Genomic DNA, 20609 nt, shown 5'->3' on the forward strand with positions numbered 1-20609 from the left:
AACACAAACCCACGGGCTGGGTAAGCAATCAAGAAAGGAGGTTAATTTTGGCTCATGGTTCTGGTCCAAGGTCAAGGGGCAGCATCTATGATGTTCTTGTTGGCAGAATCCCAAGGTTGCACAGGGCATCACATGGCAAGAAGCAGGGCTCTCATGAGATATGGCCAGCTGGCTTCTATAACAGGGCCACTTTGGAGATAACCCGTTAACTCATCAATCCATTAATCACAGGAGTGGATTAATCCACTTGGGAGGGCAGAGCCCTGTATCTCTTAATCTCTCATAATGGGGATTAAACTTCAACACTCATTCTGAGAGAGATAATCCACAGTGTTTATTGAGCCCCTCCCTTCCCTGACCTTTGCCCTTACCCTCTGGGGACTTGTCCCAGCCAGCCGGCCTCTAGCAAACCCTGGTCCCAGGCTCTGCTTCTAAGCATTCCAAAGTAGGGATTCATTCTGTGTAGCATTTGATGTGCAGCCATATTGTGCTGTGCATCCCTGCATAGAGGGACATCTATACTCATGGGACCCTTCTCAGTTGACAGGCCTTGGGAAGGGGACCTGATTGTGGTGGTCTGTAGATGGACACCTCTCCAGTGATAGGGAATCCATTGCTGGTGGTCCCTGCCATAGGATGGCAGAATAGCTGCTTACACTACAACTTGTAATGGCCAGGGACAAAATTCAGGGTAAAGTTTACATCAGTTCCTGGTAGTTCAGAACTGCAGGGGATGGTGTGGGGGATGGGGGGTTGCAGAGGATGCAGAGTAGGGAGGGAGGGCTAAGACAGGACCTAAGAAAACCCTCCCCTTCCACAAGAGAGGGTGGGAAAAATACTTGGTGCAGAACCTCAGGACTGAGGACAGGGTAGAGTTCCCAGCCTGCAGAGGTCTCCTGTATCAGTCCACTTGCTGTTATGGTAATGAAACACCCAAGATAGGCTAACATTTATTGGGAGGAGTCTTAAAGGCTGAAAGCCCAAAGATCATAGTGCAGTCTTGGGTGAGGGCTCCTTCTGGCCATACACCACCTCAAGGTGGAAGGCAAGGGAGGAACCATACACAGTGCTGAGTGGTCACAGCTCCAGCAGGACCAAGTGCAAGCGTTTACTATCTTACCAATGGACTTCAGGCAGTTACCTTAATCATCCCTAAGAGCAACTTCTCAGCGGTCTAAGAATCTCGTGTGTGTGTGTGTGTGTGTGTGTGTCTGTGTGTCTCTGTGTGTATGTGTGTGTGTCTGTGTGTGTGTGCGCGCGCGCGTGTGTGCTCATGCGTGGTTGTGTGTGTGTCTGTGTGTATGTCTGTGTGTGTGTGTCTCTGTGTGTGTCTGTGTGTCTGTATGTCTGTGTGTCTCTGTGTCTCTGTGTGTGTGTGTCTGTGTGTGTGTGTTTCAATCCCTGGCACCACATAACAGAAGAAAACTGACTTCCAAAGGTTAGCCTGTGACCTCCAGAAGAGGTCCTGACACCCATGCTTGCACATCTTTTACATGACATCTTTTAGGGGAGACACATTCACCTCACCACTAGGAGGAGCATCCCATCACCTCACCAACAGAGGAGCTGTGGCGTTTCTCTTCAGGGTTTCCACAGTAGGTTATCCAGGTCTTTTGGGAGCTGTTCGGATGTAGAGTCCACATGGAAACTGATCCCTGATCCCGGTTGTTGGAACATGCCCTTCTAGGTGGTCCTACCGGCCCGAGGGCAGAGTGCCAGATGGAACCTGCTTGTCTACTATTGTTGCTGGTGAAGACAGAGGCGGGTAAGGGTGCTTGGGGGCTCAGGGGCTTATCAAGATAGAGATGTGCCTAGAAAGCACAGGATAGGAAGTTCGGAGATAATGAAGACTGGATAAGGTGTCAGCCCAGTGGAGGGACCTGAAGCAAGGTGAGCGCACAGCGTGGCAGGGGTTGGGCTGAGCAGCCAGCCTCATCTCCAGCCACTGTAGAGATGGTGGCTTCCTATGGGCTCAGGAGCATGGCTGTCTACTGTCACCTCAGCACATCTGCCCTGTCAGCCATTTGGGACCACCCCCAAGGCCCCAGCATGAGACCATCACACTGAACTGGACACACAGCGACTTGTGCAGAGAGCCTATTCCATCTCATCCCTTCCATCCTGGGGAGGTTGGTGAGCCATCCCACTTAGCCCACTTAGCCCACTTGCTACCAGGGCTGGGAGTTTCTTCTTGGCCTTGGTCTCAAGCCGAACCTCTCTCTGAGAGCTTGAAAAGTACCTAAATCATGGACCTGGGGCTCACTTTGTGAGAAAGGAGGTCTGGCAGGGGTCATCTGACATCCTTGAAGAACAGCACTGCCTAGATTTAGCGCCTCTTAGGCTCTGGCTTCTAGGCTGAAGCCTGTTGCTGTCCTTCAGGGAGAGGTTGCTCCTGAGACAAGCACCGTACCTCACAGCAGTGAGGGTTTGGTTCCCAGCAACCACATCTCTCAAGAAGTTCACAACTACCTATAGCACTCCAGTGTGCTCTTCAGGTCTCCATGGGCACCAGAACACGCATGACTCCCCCATCCCCCCCCACGTAGATGCACACATATACATATAAATAAAACAAATCCATTTAAATAAACACACACAAAACCCCCCATAACAGCAAAGCTGTGGTAAAGTGTAGACAGCGTCTAATTTCCATTCAGGGGCTGGAGAGGCGGCTGAGGGGTTCTAGACTTTCTGCTTTGCAGATGATCCAGCTTTGGTTCCTAGCACACAAATATGGCGGTTCATAATGACCCAGAATTCTAGTTCCCGGGGTCTGATGCCCAATTCTGTTTCCTCAGGCACCAGGCACATACATGGCGAGGAGACATACAAACAGGCATCACATGTACACATGAAATAAACACAATCTTCAAAAAAAAATTAAATTAGCCAATTCAACTACTTAGAACACAGTGATATTACTGTTACTATTATTATTATTATTATTTTAGTTTTTTGAGATAGGGTTTTTCTGTGTAACCCTAGCTGTCCTAGATTTCTCTGTAGACCAGGTTGGCCTCAGACTCAGAGACCTGCCTGCCTCTGCTTCCCGAACAGTGGGGTCAAAGGTGTGTACCATCCCCTCCCAGCTTAGTTCAGTGGTGTGATTAAGCCATGAGACTATGCCCAAAACTTTTCACCTCTGCGGGAATTGAGCACTGACTTCCTGTCATCTAGCGTTCTACCCCGACCATCATCAACCTGCCTTTGTCAGACTGCTGGCTCTAAGCACTTCACACTATAGCTGTTCTAAGATTGGCTTATTTCAGTGCATGAATGGATAGTGAAAATGTGGTACATAGACACAAAACAGGTTATGTGTCTGTGAGGAAAAACGAAACCATGAAATTCATAGGAAAATATATGTACCTGGAAAGTACAATATTAAATGAGATGGCTCAAACATAGGAAGATGAAAACCACATGTTTTCCCTCAAGTATTGATCCTGGGTTGTAATGTATGTATGTATATATGTATGTATGTATGTATGTATGTATGTATGTATGTATGTAAGTAAACAGGTATCAGGACAGGTAAACCCTGCTGAACCTCAAAGTACAGAAAGGAGAACAAGAAAAGATAATATTAGGTGATCAGGATGAGAGACAGGCAAAAGAATACATGGGATGTGGGAGATGAAAAGAACCCGGGGGCAAGGAAAAAAGTGTGTGTGGGGGGAGTGAGAGGAGAGGGAAGACGGCAGGAGAGCCGCCCGCGAACATGTGGTGTCTGCACATTACACACTTATTTTAAAAAAGAAAAAAGAAAGCTCAATGGGTGTGGTGCTGCAAGCCTTTGACCCCAGCACTCAGGAGGCAGAAGCAGGTGGAGCTCTGTGAGTTTGAGGCCTGCCTCATCTACATAGTGAGTTCCAGGCCAGCCAAGACTGGGTAGTGAGACCCTGTCTCCAAAACAGGCAAACGGGAACATTTCATCTGTCTGTCTATCTATCTATCTATCTATCTATCTATCTATCTATCTATCTATCTATCTATCTCCATCTATCTATCATGTATGTGTGTGTTTATGTATGTATGTATGTATGTATGTATGTATGTATGTATATGTGTATCTATCTACCCTTCATATTTCTCTCTCTCTCTCTCTCTCCAAATGGGCACCCTTGTGACCTAGGACAATTTATTTTATCTGCCCATTTCACATTTTTTTTAAAGATTTATTTATTTTTACTATATGTAAGTACGCTGTAGCTGTCTTCAGACACTCCAGAAGAGGGAGTCAGATCTCATGACTGATGGTTGTGAGCCACCATGTGGTTGCTGGGATTTGAACTTCAGACCTTCAGAAGAGCAGTCGGGTGCTCTTACCCACTGAGCCATCTCACCAGCCCCCCACTTTTGATTTTTATTAAATCAAGTAGTTGGGGTCTGTATTCTGGGTCTGTTCTTGTGTCTTTGTAACACTGTCCGTTGTTCTGTCAGCCAGAGGCTTGCGAGCAAAGCATCCCGGCAGGAAGGCCCTGCCTCCCTTGGACTGGCTCTCTGAGATGGCCTGGGTTTCTCTTAGCTTTGCTTTTCCATTTGCATTTTAGGATTCCTTTCTCCAGGCCCCAGTTGGAATTCCACTGCAATTGCATTAACTTTATGGGTTAATTTAGACAGGACTGATGTTTTTACTGCATTGAGCCTTTCTAGCCCGGAGCTGCTATCTATCTCTGTTTATTTAGGCATCTGCATTCTGCACTGCATTTTCTGAGTTCTTCATAAAGGTCTTGCACAGCTAGGTTTTACTGCTTTCTTTCTTTGTGTTTCCTAATTGGCTATTGCCAGGCATAGGAACATCGTGGAAGGTTTCCTACGTATGTTCATCTTGTATCCAGGAGCCCTGCTGAACTTTTATTAGTTTTTAAGGTTTCTAGAAACTCTTGGACTTTCTATCCCAACAATCATACCATCGGCAATGAATCACAAATGAGTTGGCTCCCCCACCCTATAGGAGATGGTGCTATTTTTTTTTTCTTGTCTTATTGAATTGGCAATAACCTCAAGCCAAATGCTGAATAAAGGAATAATTTCTGACTCCTTCCCATTAGCTGTAATGGTAATACTTTACATATTTTAACATTGGATACAATATATGGAGGCTGGAGAGGTGGAAAAGTGGTTGAGAGCAGATGTTGCTCTTGTGGAGGACCCAGGTTTGAGCCCCAGCACCCACATGGTAGCTCACAACTGTCTGGAACTCCAGTTTCCGGGGATCTGATTCCGTGTTCTGGAGTCTGAGGACACTTGAATTCATATACACACACCATATACATAATTACAGATAAATATTTTTAAATTACTTTATCTCCTATGATGTTTCTGTTTTTTGGTTTTTAATTCTTCTTAGGCAATAGGGTACTGGACTCACAACCTTGTGTAAGTGCTTTACTACTGAGCCACACTTCCAGCCCTGTCATGGGGCTTTAATAGATATTTTTTTTTCCTGTTCTATTTTCAGTTCATAAGCAAACATTGCATTTAAAATTTTTAAATATTTTAATTTTATGTGTGAGTGTACCACATGCACGCCTGGAACCCTCGGAGGCCAGAAGAGGGCATCAGATTTCCAGGACCTGGAGCTACAGACAGCTGTGAGGCACCCTAGGATGCTGGGAACTTAGCCCAGGTCCTCTGGAAGAGCGGCAGTCAGCCCCCACGAACAGTACATCGTATTACGTGTTTTTTAAACCTACTGAGATGTTTCTACGTCCCCAACTCCCTCTCTCTCTCTCTCTCTCCCTCTCTCCTCTATCTCTGGCTGGTCTCAAACTCAAGATCCTCCTGCCTCAGTCTCCCAAGTGCATCTCTAACTCTTCCTAAACACCTTTCTTAAATCGGTGCTTGCAGGCCTGGGCTAATCTCAACCTACTTTTGATGTACGTGTTTTGAAAGTGCACCACACTGAACTCACTTCGTTCATATTTTACTTAAGACCCTGAATCTATGTTTAAAAGTGGAATTGTTTGTAACTTTATTTCCATGCGCAGGCCCCATCCATCTGGCCAGCCAGTGATACCTCTGTCCTAAAATAAGTGAATCTGCCTTTTATGTTATTTTAGAACCTGTGCAGTCCTAAGGTTTAGCCTTTACCACCACAAGTTCCCACAGCATCTTGTCGATGGATTTTGCATGTCTGTGGGTCTGCTCTCCTGTTCCCACCGTTCATGCCTTTGCTTCTTGCTTTAACTTGGTTTGCTGGAAGTTTCTTTATCTTTGTCTTTAAGGAACAGGCATTTGATTGTTGGGGGTTTCAGGGAGCCCAATACACGCTATCTTCTCTTTTACAGAATCTGTGTATCATTTAAGAATCATTTAAGACAATGGGTTGGTGAGACAGCTTAGCAGGTGTATTAGGGTTCTAACACACTTTCTCTGTCTCTGTCTCTGTCTCTCTGTCTCTATCTCTCTGTCTCAGTCTGTCTCTGTCTCTCTGTCTCTCTCCCTCTCTCTCTCTGTCTGTCTCTCTCTCTCTCTCTCTCTCTAGTGGTATACTGGCTGTGGTTCAGCTAGTCCAACAATGGCTATCTAATACTGGAAGAGTCAAGAATACAATAGTTCCCAGCGCTCGGGAGGCAGAGGCAGGTGGATTTCTGAGTTCAAGGCCAGCCTGGTCTACAAAGTGAGTTCCAGGACAGCCAGGGTTATACAGAGAAACCCTGTCTCAAAAACAAACAAACAAAAGAACACAATAGTTGTCCAGTCTATGAGGCTGGCTGTCTCAGCTGGTTTTCAGTATACACCATAATCCTGAAGAAGTGGGCTCTAATGCCAGTGTAGGAATGAACTTGGCCAGTGAGAGCAAGAGCAAGCAGGCAAAGAGATCAAGTCTCTTTCTTCCAGGTCCTTTATATATGCTGCCAGCAGAAGGTGTGGCCCAGATTAAAGATGGATCTTTCCAACTGAAGGTTTTCAGATTAAAAGTGGGTCTTCCCACTTCAATGATTTAATTAAGAAAAATAGTCCCTCACGGATGTACTCTGCCACTTGGGCTTTAGTAAATTCCAGATGTAGTTAAGGTGACAACTAAAAACAGCCACCACAGCAGGTGAAGGCAGTGGCTGCTGAGCTCGGTGGCCTAAGTCTGGTCCCTGAAACCCCCACGGTGGAAGGAAAGAACCCCCACGGTGGAAGGATCTCCACATGTACCCAGGGCAAGCGACCGACACCCACTGGTGTCCTTTGGGGATAGTGCCATCATATTTGGTTTACTTTGTAGTGGGGGGGCAACAAAGGACACCCTCTTGTGTGGGATCAGGAAAAGAACAGCCAGGGAGGGGACGGGCAGCCAATGGGACTGTGAGCTTGGTTCCTTTGTCCAACCTGGAGAACCACTCCTGTTCCTGCAGGTCATTGGGTGTCCCATGTAGAAGAGAACCCCAGAAAAACAGTCCACCCCATACCCAATACCTCCTTACTTAAATTTTTTTAAATTAATAATTCTTTTTTAAAATATTTTTTTAAATGTGTGTGTATGTGTGTGTCGGCAACATGTGTGCTGTGCCTGCGGAGGCCAGAAGAGGGCACTAGATCCACTGGACCTCCGGTTAAAGCTGGTTGTGAGTTATCCAATGTGGGAGCCTTGAAATCCAATTCAGGCCCTCTGAAAGTACAGCCAGTGTGTGTAACCATTGAACCATCTCTCCAGCCGTTAATTCTTCTTGCTGAAAAGGTTTCCTTTAGTATTATTTCTTTGTCTTTAATATTTTTTCCAGGTTCTTGGGTTGAATGCTGCAGCCCGTTTCCAGCCTTCTTTGTTTTTTTCTCTCTTTCTTTTTCTTAATATAATAGAATTAAGGGTGTAAATTTAGCACTACATCCCCATGCTCTTGAACTGCATCCCACCGGTTTTGGAAAGCGATGCCTAGGTAGACGTGTGGCTCTAAATATTTTGTCACTTATTTGCAGGTTCCATGATTGCACACTATTTAAGGTAGACTTCTTGTCTCCAAAAGAGTGGCGTTAAAATAAAAATAAAAACCAATGTGGCTTTCTAGTTTCACTGCTGTGCCACAACCACACAGCTCCAAGGCAGGTCCTTCCCTTTTTCCGGACAATTCTCTGATCACCAATATTGTCCATTCATATATTTCCGTAAGCACTTGAAAATAGCATGCCTTGTCTGTGCACTGGCCAACAGTTCCACATGGTATAACTCAAGCTTGTGAACTGTGTCCATTGTTGGAGATTTTCTAAGAGCTCTGAACTTGCTCCTAAAACCAGGTGTGTGGGGCATCTTGGTCATCCCAGTACTGGGGAAACTGAGGCAGAACTGAGGGTCTGAAGTCAGCTTGGGCTATGTAGGGAGAGCTTTTCTCTACCCCCAGTCTCTCTCTCTCTCTCTCTCTCTCTCTCTCTCTCTATATATATATATATATATATATATATATATATATATATACACACACACACACACATATATATATACATATATATGATGTGCATAGACATACTTACATATATGCATATGTATATGTAAAACACACACACACAAGTATTTATATATGCCCATCTGTGAATGTACATATACATGCTACATTTTAGACACAAGCAGATGCAGGATGTGAGGATAGCATATACTGTATACTGTTATCTTGCCTATATGTCATGTCGAATGCTTTCTGCCAAAGGTTCTCATTTCTATATCGTCATCTCAGACATGGGTTTAGTGTGTCACGGAGGGGGCTGTATTCAGGATCCATTTTCTGCGTCCCAGGACTAGTGTTAGGTAGGTGAAGAAGGTGTTGGGGTGGTGGGTACAGGTGTAGGATGGGGCATTTTCTCTTTTTCCCCTTTGTTACTTAGAATGCAGATTGGGTGGCTGGGACCTCAGCAGTCATTTTGGGGTGTGAATTGCTTTGTGTGTGATTCTGAGTACTGGGATAAAACCGTCTTGCTTCTTCCAGATGATCATCGCCCACTGTGGCCGCCATCCACGTTTTTATGTAGATTTGAACTCCTGACCCTCCTGCCTCTGCCTCCCAAGTGCTGGGGTTGAAGGTGTGCATTCCAACAGCAGCAGGTTTGCCCTAAGTAGGACATTTTCCTGTGATATATCTCGCCTGGGGTTTGGTGTGTGTGATGTGGAGTGGGCCCTGAGGGCTGGTCTCAGATGTCACTGTGGACTCATGAAGATGGCTATGGCTGGTGAACACACCTGGGTGTCAGGGAAGAAAGCCCTTCAAAGGGGCAAACAGCCTGGATGGAGAAACAGGACTAAGGAGGACGGACAGCAGGGGCAGAAACACCTTTAGTCTGTGTATCATATGCATGCAGTGCCCCCAGGGGCCAGGAGAGGGCATCAGATCCCCTGGTACTGGAGTTACTAGTGGTTATGAGTGCTCCACGTAGGTGCTCAGAACAGAACATAACTGCTGAGCCCCCTCTCCAGTCCTTTAATATACAATTCTGCAGAAAGGGACATCAGCACAGGAAAAGGGCAGGATTAGTTGGCTGTTGTGGTTTTACGAGTCCCCCAGCAGTGAGAAATCCAGGTCCTCTTCTCACACAAAGTCCTGCACTTGACCCTTTCCTGAGTCCCCATCTCATCAGTTTAGGTCACAGAGCCTTTTCTAATAAATAATTTGGGACTAGGCTGCTCCTTTTTGTCTTGATTGTGTGCTCAGTCATGGAGTCAAAGGCCTGTAACGTCTCACCTCTCAGAGTTGTAAGCCAAGCTGGAGCTGCAGGGAGGAGGAGGGACCCCAGCACCTCCTGCTTTTCTGTCACTCTGATGACCTCTTAGTGCATTCATACTGAAAACAGGCCACGACAATCTATTTCTTACCACATGGGGGGTCAGAGGACAACTTGTGATAGTCAGTTCGCTCCTTCTACCATGTGGATCCTGGGGATCAAACTCAGGTTGGCAGGTTTGGTGGCAAGCACCTTTGCCTGCTGAGCCATCTTGCTGGCCCACACAGACTTTCTTATTGAATCAAGGTGGCTCTCTCCATCGGTTTTCCGGGGCCTTGCAACTTGCCTTGACCATGGCAGCTCTTTGTGAGCATCATTGCTGGGTCAGAGGCCTGTGCTGCCTTCTTCCCCACCTCGCTGGCCCCAGGCCCGTGCTTCCTGCTGACATCTGCCAGGAATAGCCTCTGTAATGGGTGAAGCTCCCTCCGCTCTAGCCATCCTGAATGATTGGCTCAGTGACCCCATGGGTACCAGGAGCTGAGGATGCTCAACTTCCTCATGGAAAATGGAATAACATTTGCTTCGGGGAAGTTTCTGGTTGATAGACTGGTGAGTTTTCCAAAGTGGTCTTAGGGAGTGACTCTAGATCTTTCCCTGTAGCAACGCATTCATGAGCTTCCATGAGGACCACGGAGGGCAGGAAGTGGTGATCTGAGAGCCCAGAGCTGTCTGGGAATCAGGACTCTCAGTGCATGCATGAACTATCTGTGAAAACGGGAGAGCTGAGTTTTCTGGGCTGTGAACAAAAGATATACGGGCTGGGAAGGATGCCTTCCTAGGATGCACGGAGTCCTGGGCTAGATCTCTGTTACCACACACAAACACATACACACCACACACACACACACATCATATACCACACACACACACACACACACAGAGAACACACAGCACACATACACACACACCATACACACCACACATACACACACACCACACACTACACACATACCACATATACACATATCCTACATACCATACACACACCACACAATACACACACACACCAATACACACATATCCTACATAACACATACACACACCATTCATACAACAACACATCATACACATCACACACATCACACACACACACACACAGAGTCACTATTAACTTTCAGAATAAAAACAAAACAAAGAACTAGACATTGATTCTGAGTCACAGATATCATTGAAGGAAACACTCAATACAGATTTAAAAAGGAAAATCGGAACCTCTAATTTGACTGGGAAATTTGGATTTCTTTCTGTTTGCTCTGGGCACGAATAATTTGATTGAAAGACAGACTCCAGACCTGGAGTTTGGGCCTAACCCAGAGCCCAGCTGCTGCCAGGGCTCTAATGAGCAGGCTGCCTGTGATGTCTGCTTGCTGCAGGGCTGGCTTCAGTGGTTCAGGGGGAGACCTTGGCGCAGAGATGTAGTTGCAAGAGGCTCCCAACAGGCTGATCGGGCTGATCGGGCTGATCGCCTCAGGTGGAGGAGACCTGGAGCTCACATGACTCCGAAGCACAGCTGAAAGGGAAAAAGCTGAACCTCATTGACCATCAAGCCTGGGGAGGAGGGCTCAGGCTTAGAAATGCTGAGGGGGACATCTCCCAGGAGGATGCTAGCTTTGTGGCTGGCGAGATTTTAATTAGATTCCAAGGGCTCTCATTTAAGCCTGTAGATCTTAGGTTTGAACAATCAATGAACTCAATCCGAGCTTGAAGAGGAGAGAGTTCTGGGTCACTATCCAGCAGCACACACGCGGCTGGCTGGAGCCTGGGCGTGCCGGGCTGGGTAGAGGAGCCACACCAAGGCTGGCTCTACACTTGACACATCATGCCAGGCCTAAGCTAAGCAGACCCAGATGAACCAGGCTCTCTGCAGGGTGGGGACAGCGGCACCTGGGTGGTTGAAACGAAGCGCTCAGCAAGCCAGATGGAGGCGGCAGACAGAGTCCTTTGGCATCTCCCATGTATTTATTTATTTTTGGTATTATCAATGTCTTTTTTTTTTTTACTTTAAAGAATTTTTGAGACTATCATACAATTACATTTCTTCTTTTCCTCCCCCAACATCCTCCCATATACCCCTCCTTGATGTCTTCAGGTTCACAGTCTCTTTTCTTCATTGTTAACTGCGTGCATGGCTCTGTGTGTATGTGCATATGTAATGTATGTATACACACACACACACACACACCTGCTCAGTCTCTGTAATGTTACTTATATGTATGTTTTCAGGGCTGATGCTTTGGTATCAAGTAACCAACTCGCTCATCTTTGGAGCCCTCATTTGCTTAGAGTTCTTTGACAAGGGTGTGGCCTCATGGTCTTTCCTCCCTCTACTTTGGCACGTCTGTGGGTGTCATCCTTGTTCAGTTTATGGTTGGGCACACATGTTGGCGAGACTTTATGGACTAATGTCAGTACCTTCTGACCTTGCTAGGAGACAGTCTCACAGCAGATTCCTCGACTTCTCGCTCTTAGTCTTTCCAGCCCTTCTTTCATAATGCTCCCTGGGGCTCAGGTGTGGGATGTAGATGTCACCATCGGGACTGGAGTTCACAACTCTGCACTGTGTTTAGCAGATGCATTCAATCCCAGGGCAGCTGTGACAACTGTAGGAATGGTGACTTGAAATAACTGTCACTTGTGTGCTTTCTGCCTCAGAGGCCAGAGAGGAAAAACCTGCAGTGTCAGCAGGACGCCACCAGCTTTGTGTCCCTGCTTGGGGTCTTTGGCACCTTGGTTTAGAGACACATTCCTGAAATCTCTGCTGATTCTGCACACAGCCCTGAATCCTGTGTGCATCTTTCTCTGCCTGCACATGTCTTCCCTCTGTGAATACCTGTGTTCAAATCCTCCTCTTTCCTTTCTCCTCTTCCCAACCCTGATCCTTTTTCTTCTTGAACACATCGCTCTATCTATAGCTGCTCAATTACTTCATCCAGTACTCTCCTTTCCTTTCTGAATTATTCCAATGCTGCCTTCCAGCCCCACCTGGGCCTCTATGCACAGGTCTATGTCTGGATTCTCTATTCTGCTCCATGCACATGTCCAGCCTCATGTTTGTGTCACCTGTCAGTCACTGTAGCGTAAACATCATCAAAATGTAGGTGTGTATAAAACTTAGATGTTAGACAGTTTCCAAATTAATTCTTTTTTATTTAAAATGCTTTTTGTTAATTATAGGACCTTTGTGTTTCCATAAAACTAAAAAAATGTTTTATTCTTATTCGTGTGCATGTGGGCATGACCCCACAGAGGCCAGGAGGTGGTGCTGGAGCCTCTGCCACTGGAGTTACAGGTGGCTGTGACCTACTACACAGGGTGCTGGGAACCAAACTTGGGTTCTCTGCAAAAACAGTACATGCTCTTAACCGCTGAGCCATCCTCCGGCCTCCTCTGAAAAGCTTCGAGAATTAGTTTATGTATTATTTATTACACAACCATCTACCAGGCTTCTGACTGAGGATTACGTAACCTCTGCCCATCCTCGGTAGACCAGCTAGGGAGACAGCTCAGGAGCATGGTATACGGCTGTTTAAAGGGCCTTGGATTTCCTTTAGAGGTGCTTCCACAGTGGTCAGCTGGATGCTTTCATTAGCTTTATCCTAAGTACTTTACATTGTTCTGTAAAAGTACTTTATTTTGCTAGGCATGGCGGCACATGCCTTTAGACTCAGTGCCTAGGAGACAGAGGCAGGTAGATCTCTGAAAGTTCGAGGCCAGCCTGGTCTACAGAGGGAGTTTCCAGGACAGCCAGACCTACACAGAGAAATCCTGTCTCAAAAAAAACAAAGAAAAAATTTTTTCAATTTTATTTTTAGTCATGTGTGTGTGTGTATGTCCGGGTGTGGGCATGTGCCCTTGAATGCAGTGTTGACAGAGGCCAGAAGAGGGCGTCAGACCCCCTGGAGCTGGAGTTATAGGATTTTCTGTGTGTATGAAAGAACAATGTATAAAATCATCGCTGGATTCTCAGTCTTAGGATGCAGTGAGCCCAGACTGGGACTTTGTGACCCCCACTGTGGATCTCCCTGGTGCTGTATCATGGGACAGGAGACTGTGAGATCACAGAGGTGAGGCTGTGTCCTCAAGGCCTTGTGGGAATTGTAGCTCCCCTATCTGCCAGTTGGGAGTTTAGGGTGAACTTAACTCCCTGTAACTCTATAATCTCACTTAATGCAGAAAGTGGAGCAGTAGCCAGTTGCTACATCAGCACAAGAAAGGACAGTTACAACCTGCTACACTGTTACAACCTTAAGGGTTTTGTTTGTTTTGTTTGTTTTTGCCTTTAGCTCTCATCCCCTCCCTGATGTGTGAACATGTCTATGTATTAAGAGGCCCATGCATATGTGCACATGTCTGTGATTGCCAGAAACTCCCCTGGGTTTTTTCTTTAGGAGCCACCCACTTTGGCAATGAGACAAGAATCCCTCACTGGCTTGCGGATCACCAAGTCAGCTAAGCGGGCTTACCAGGCAGGTATCCAGGACTCTGGCATTGACACTAAAGCTCTCTCCATCATGCCCAGTTGTTTTATATGTGTTCTGGGATTCAAACTCAGGTCCTTGACATTGCAAGGCAAGCGCTCTACTGACTGAGACATCTCCTCAGCCCCCATAGCGCTATTTCCATAATTATGTATTCCTCAGAGGAAACATGGAGAACAGAGAGGAGCAAAAAGATAAGGAAATTCACTCAAAATCATGATCCATGGTTCATAGTCATCCATCAGCTGTGGGGCCCTTTTGTCCTCCCTGGATGGGAACTGGGAGAACCTAGACACACATTTCAGCTTTAAAGAACAGAGCCTCATGCAAATGAAGGACTACATTTACACCTATCACAATTCAGTTCCTCATGCAAATGAAGGACTGTCCTGCACCAATCACAAGCCTTCAGCAGAGCAGGGTCAGTCAGAGTTCACTTGTTCACAGAGTCTTGTCTGGCTTGGAGAACTGAGCCCGGGTTAGGGCAGGCCAGCTGGAGTGTGTCTTCAGCTGCAGGTGTGGTGAGTCTACAGAGCTGTTGGAGTGGCCTCAGAGTAGGCGTCCAAAACAGGTACGCAGTACAGGGGGTGTCTGCCAGTTGCCGATATAAGGGCTTCTAGGCTCACAGTTCCACATCAGGGCTGCCAGGCATCAGTGAGAGCCCTGTTACACAGGCCACTCTCTCGAGTTTAGTTCTTCAAAATGGGTGCTTACAGTAAGTATCTTACTGAGACCCCATATAGTTAATAGTTCCCGGCTGGAGAGATGGCTCAGACAGGTTAACTGGCTGCATCCAGATTCAATTCCCAGCATCCACATAAAGGCTCACAACCATCTGTAACTCTAGTTTCAGGGATTCAGTGCCCTCTTCTGGCTTTAACAGGAACTGCATGCACATGCTGCACAGACATACCTGCAGACAAAACATCCATACATATAAAATAAAATTAAAACAATAAAAAAGAATAACAGCACTTGATAATCTTTTATGACACTTGGCAATGCTTAGCCTTTGTCCCCCAGGGGAGGAGAGTTGTCCCCTCTGTCTCAGCAGGACCTGATGCTGGCTTGCTGTTATTGTTCAATTTCAACTAAAAAATGACTTTTAGCTTATGTTTAAAACGTTTTTATTCCATGTGCATGTGTGTGTGTGTGTGCACGCGCGCGCATGTGCGCACACACGAGTGTGTCTGCGTGCACATGGGCCACACCATGCCTGTGGAGGTCAGAGAACCATCTTTAGGAGTAGGTCTTCTCTTTCCTCCTTGCTGAGTAAACAGTTTCTGCCAAGCTGCTGTGATCATCAGCTACTGTGCACTCTAGGAAGCACCTGTCCCTACCTCCCATCTCCCCTTGGAATGCTGTGATTACAGATGTGAGCAGCTGTGCTCTCTCGGCCTTGTGTGGGTTCTGGGGGTTGAATTCTTGTCAGGCTTATGTGGAAATAACTTTACATGTGGATTTATCTCGCTGGCTCCTTTGAAAGGATTTAAATTTAACCTGGATTTTGTGTGACCCACTGGGTTCCATCACAGGAGCAAGGGTGGGAGGTTACTCACGGGACCATGTACAACCCACTCGTGGCTGAAACACTAGAGAAAATGGCCACTCACTCTCCCCAACCATTAGCCACCGGGAGGTCCTCAGGGAGGGGAGGGGCCTCAGGAGTCCTTTGTGCTGTTTAGTTTTGGCTTCAATCTGGCTGTAACCGAGAAGATTCTAGTTACGAGGATTCTCCACAGTTCTTCATAAGAAAGCGAATGTGAAGGGCTGAGGGCCCCATGGGCAAACATCTGTGGCAGCGAGGGTTCTCTCAAGCTAGGGCTCACCAAAGACAAGACACTCTGGAGACGGGGTTCTGTACCTCCATTTGCAGTGCATTTTGTATCTGGTCTTGCTTTGAGGAACTGGCAAAGAAGAGTCCCAGGAGGGAGGGACTGGGAGCCATGGGGACAAAGCTCTGGGTTCAGCCACCCTCCACCTGCAATAGCAGTGAAGGTGGGATGAAGGCCCTGGTGGCGAACCCTCTCTGCCCTGCACTAGGCCACGGTGACACCCAGTGACCCCCCGAGCGCTTGGGGATCCGCACCCATGCTTTTGCTCTTGAACGTGCATAGCACAGGTCCCAGGGGGTGAACTTTGGTCTACTTTTTATTGCTTTTCTCATTAGAGAGAAAATCGAAGCATGAAACCTGAGATCGAAGGTCACCTGTTGGAAGGAAAGCTTTGCTCAGAGAAAAGAATTGAGCTAGTACTGTCTCAGCCCAGCTTTGCCCAAGCTGAGGTGAGCATGCTCCGGAGGGCTCACACACACTCACACTCACACACACACACACACACACACACACACACACAGCATCTCCCCCCCCCATCCCCACACACATATTTATGATATGTGCATACATAAATATGGAAGACTAGAAGTCAACCTCAGGAGTCAGCAGGGGTCTCTCACTGAACCCTGAGCTTGCCAATTCTAGCAGCCAGCTTGCTTCAGGGATTCCCGGTCTTCTGCCTGGGGAATCCAATTTCCAGTGTTCATGCATTCGAAGCAAGAATCTTACCCACGGAGCCATCTCCTGAATCCCCTCCGGGGTGTGTGTGTGTGTTGGTGACTTTATTGTTCAAAATGATCCCCATGTGAACTCCACTCCGGCCTGCTGTGCACCCCCAGGAACACAATGCTCTGCCTTCTGTCTTCCTCCAGACATGAATAACACGGCTGTTGTCTGAAGTTCAGTGTCAATGAGTCAAATTTCAAATGTGGAGTTTTTAAAACAGAAACAGACCTAAAAGAAGATGTCTGTTGACGGCCTGATCTTAGGTCCCCAACCATGGCTCGGTGCTGGGGCTACATTACAACCTCTGCAAGTTGTAACAATGATTTTTAAAATCTGTTTTTTCTCTTCCCAGTTCCAGAATGATGACTCTGAGGTTAATTATTTATTATTAAATATGCTGGCCATAAGCTTTGGCTCATTCCCTTACTAGCTCGTGACTTATTTAACCTTTCAAACTACTCTATGCCCACCTCCTGGTTAGTCGCCTGTCTTAGTACAGGCCTGCTATTTTGAGTCTCTTCAGGATCTTCCTCAGCATCTCCCTGAGTTCATTTGCCTGCTGGGCCTTTTCGGCCCTCTCTCCCAGCTCACAGAGTCTCTCTTAACCCTTCCTATTTCCCAGAATCCTCTCTCTTCCTGCCAGTTTCCCACCTCCTATTTCCTGCCTCAGCTCATTGGCTAACGGCTTTTTATTGGCAGGTGATACTTAAATTGTGTCAGCAGCAAGCAGGTCAAATGGCGCTGACTTTAGTCCCAAGACTTCACTCCTGCTTAGGTAGTCTGGGAGTGTCTGCCAGGTTGCTTTGCCTTGTACCACGCCACAACAAGCAATTGTGTGAAGTCTGTTTACCTCTAAATTTATATGCCAAAGCCCCTTGGAGAGTCCTGGGTCCCTGTGGGAGGCCCTGTCTCCAAAAACAAGTGAACAACCCTTGAGGAAGGGCACGTGAGGTTAGCCTCTGACCTTCACACACGTGTGTACCTGCATACAAATGTGCACCCATAAGCATGCTCACATATTCTGTCTGTCTGTCTGTCTCTCTCTCTCTCTCTCAGAATCCAGGACCACCTGCCTAAGGACCACCCACCAAGGGCTGGGCCTTCCCCATCAATAGTGATTAAGTAATTTAGTAGTAATTAAGTATTAAGAAATTGCCTTACACCTGGATCTTATGAAGGCATTTTCTCAACTGAGGTTCCCTCCTTTCAGATGACTCTAGTTTGTGTCAAGTTGACACAAGTCTAGCCAGAGCAGCATCTATTGAATATAAAGATTTTAATTGCATTTTGTTGTTCATATAACTGTGTATCCCAGATCAGAAATTCCTGGACAGGAAGTGGCTTGGATTTTGGACTTATGGGATATTTGTGTATAACAATGAAGTATTTTGGGAACGACCAGAACCCAAGTCTAAATGGGGAATTTATGTGTGTGTCAGCATGTGTCATACACACACAAGCTGAAGGTATTTTCTAGAATATTTCATACAGGTTTTGAATATTTTATTTATTCTTTGACAATTTTGTACATTGTATATAGTGTATTTTGGTCTTACCCATTCCCCAATTCTTCCACCCTGGAGACTTCCTCAGCGTGTTCCCTTCCCACCTTTATTTCCTCCCTTCCTTTCCGCACTAAGTCACAGACTGATCATCGTGCTTGATCATGTGCAGTGAGCAGAGCAGGAGTTCCTGAGTGGCTGGGCGAGTCGTGTCCAGAGGAAAGCGCTTCCCAGAGCCGTTCCATCCGCCGGCTTCAACAGTCTTCCCCACTCACAGTGCCCTTTGGAGGTGAAATTGCTACAGCTGTTTTTATGTTTGTTTGTTTTTTATGCTGTGTTCATTTAGGACTGAGCCCTCAGCAGTCACTTAGTCTCCGCTCTCTGACAAGTTCTGAGTCTCTGCAGTAACTGCTGCCCACTGCAGAGAGGAGCTTTCCTGACCAAGCCTGAGCAGCACTAAACATAAATATGGAAAAGAGCTTGACACGTGCACTTAGCAGAATGTGCACTTAGCTAGACTCTTTCCTAGCGCCAGTGCCCTCCAGAGTCATGGGCTTTTAGCCAGAGCCACAGTATCAGACACAAGTTGCCTCCTGTGGAGAAGGCTTCAAATCAAGGCGGAAATCGTTGTCTGCTCCTGTGACTTCCATGCCAGTGTTGCACTGTGGGCATCTCTTTCCTGGCAGTGTTGTGGCGTGCAGGTCCAGTGTGGGATGGTACCATTTGTGGGTTTTCTTCACAGCAGTCTGAATCATTTTTTGCATGAAATAGTTTTGTGATGTGGAAGTTTCCACCTATGACTATTATATATATGTGCTAAAAATTTGGATTTTAGAGTGTTTTGGGATGCAGATTAGGGATGGTCAAGGTATGTTGAGTTTTCTCCTATACATGTATATGAATATATGTATATGCTGATTTATGTATGTAAGTACACATTTTTTTTTTTGAGAGACTTGCTCTGTGTTATAGCCCATGGCTGTCCCAGAACTCACTTTATAGACCAGGCTAACCTTGAGATCACAGAAGTCCACCTGCCTCTACTTCCTGAGTGCTGGGATAAAAGGTGTAAACCACCATGCCTGGCACAAGCACACACTTTTATATGAATATATCTATATGGCTGTTTGAGGCATCGTCTCACCATTTAGCCCAGCTGGCCTGGAACTCATTATGTGGAGCAGGTTGACCCCAAACTCACAGAGACCCACCTGCCTCTACTTCTCGCATGCTGGGCTATAAAGGCATGTGCCACCAGGCCAGCTAACAAGGCTCCACTCTGCAACCGTTCCGGTCCTTGGGATGCTTATTCCGCACGTGACCTATCTGCCTGGGTACTGTTTTCTGGTCTTAACCTACCTTTGTTCTCCTTACCCAGTACTGGGTAAGGGCTTAGACCACGCTAGGCGTGCGCTCTACCACTCAGCTGTTCCCCAAATCCCTATTGCATTTGACCCTTAAAATTGAACATTAATAGGGGCTGGGAAAGGGTAAAATGCTTGCTGTTTAGGACACTGTGGGGGCCTCAGGTTGGATCCTAGCACCCAGGTAAAACGTCTGAGATAATATATATATTATAGCATGTGCCTATAACCCCAGGGGGCTGGAGGTGGGGGTGGGGATAAGAGGATCCCAGGGTCTTGCCAGCTAGTCATGTTGGTTGACATGGCAGTGAGGGTCAGCTAGAAATAAAGATGGAGAGTAACAGAAGATATCCAGGCATCAACTGCTGGACTCCGTTCACTCTCACATAGATGAGACCACTGGTACTCATACACCATACACACCACACACACATACACACCACACACACATACACACCACACACACCACACACACACACACACACCACACACACCACACACACACACCACACACACATACACACCACACACACACACCACACACACCACACACCACACACACACACACACACACACACCACACACACCATACACACATACACAACACACACTGTCAGGGGGCAGCCCCAGCATGGGGTTCTTCTTTCTTGTTGGTTCTTGAGGCATCGGAGGGGGAAGAGCGTCAGCAGGGGATGGGGGTAAGACTTTGACTTACGAGATATTTAGGGTTGCTGTATACTAAAAAGTCTAGTCGTCCAATTCTAAGTTACTATGCTACTGTAGCTAACCTGCCTTTGTGATCCTCTGAGGTGGGAAACTGCAGTTTCTGGCACTTAGCACCTCTTCCTCAAGCCACAGAGGATTAAGTAAATAGCATTTCTTCTGTCTCAGTAGGAACTGCTGGGCTCTAACTTTCAGCCTGCTAGTCTGAAGTCGCAGGAAGAGAAGACACTTAGAGAAGTGATTATAGAATGTATTACTAAGTTGTAAAAGTTTCCTATGAAA

The sequence above is a fragment of the Mus caroli genome, unplaced genomic scaffold, assembly GCF_978045245.1.
Source record: "Mus caroli unplaced genomic scaffold, Mus_caroli_1 scaffold_20, whole genome shotgun sequence".
Classification (NCBI taxonomy): Eukaryota; Metazoa; Chordata; class Mammalia; order Rodentia; family Muridae; genus Mus; species Mus caroli.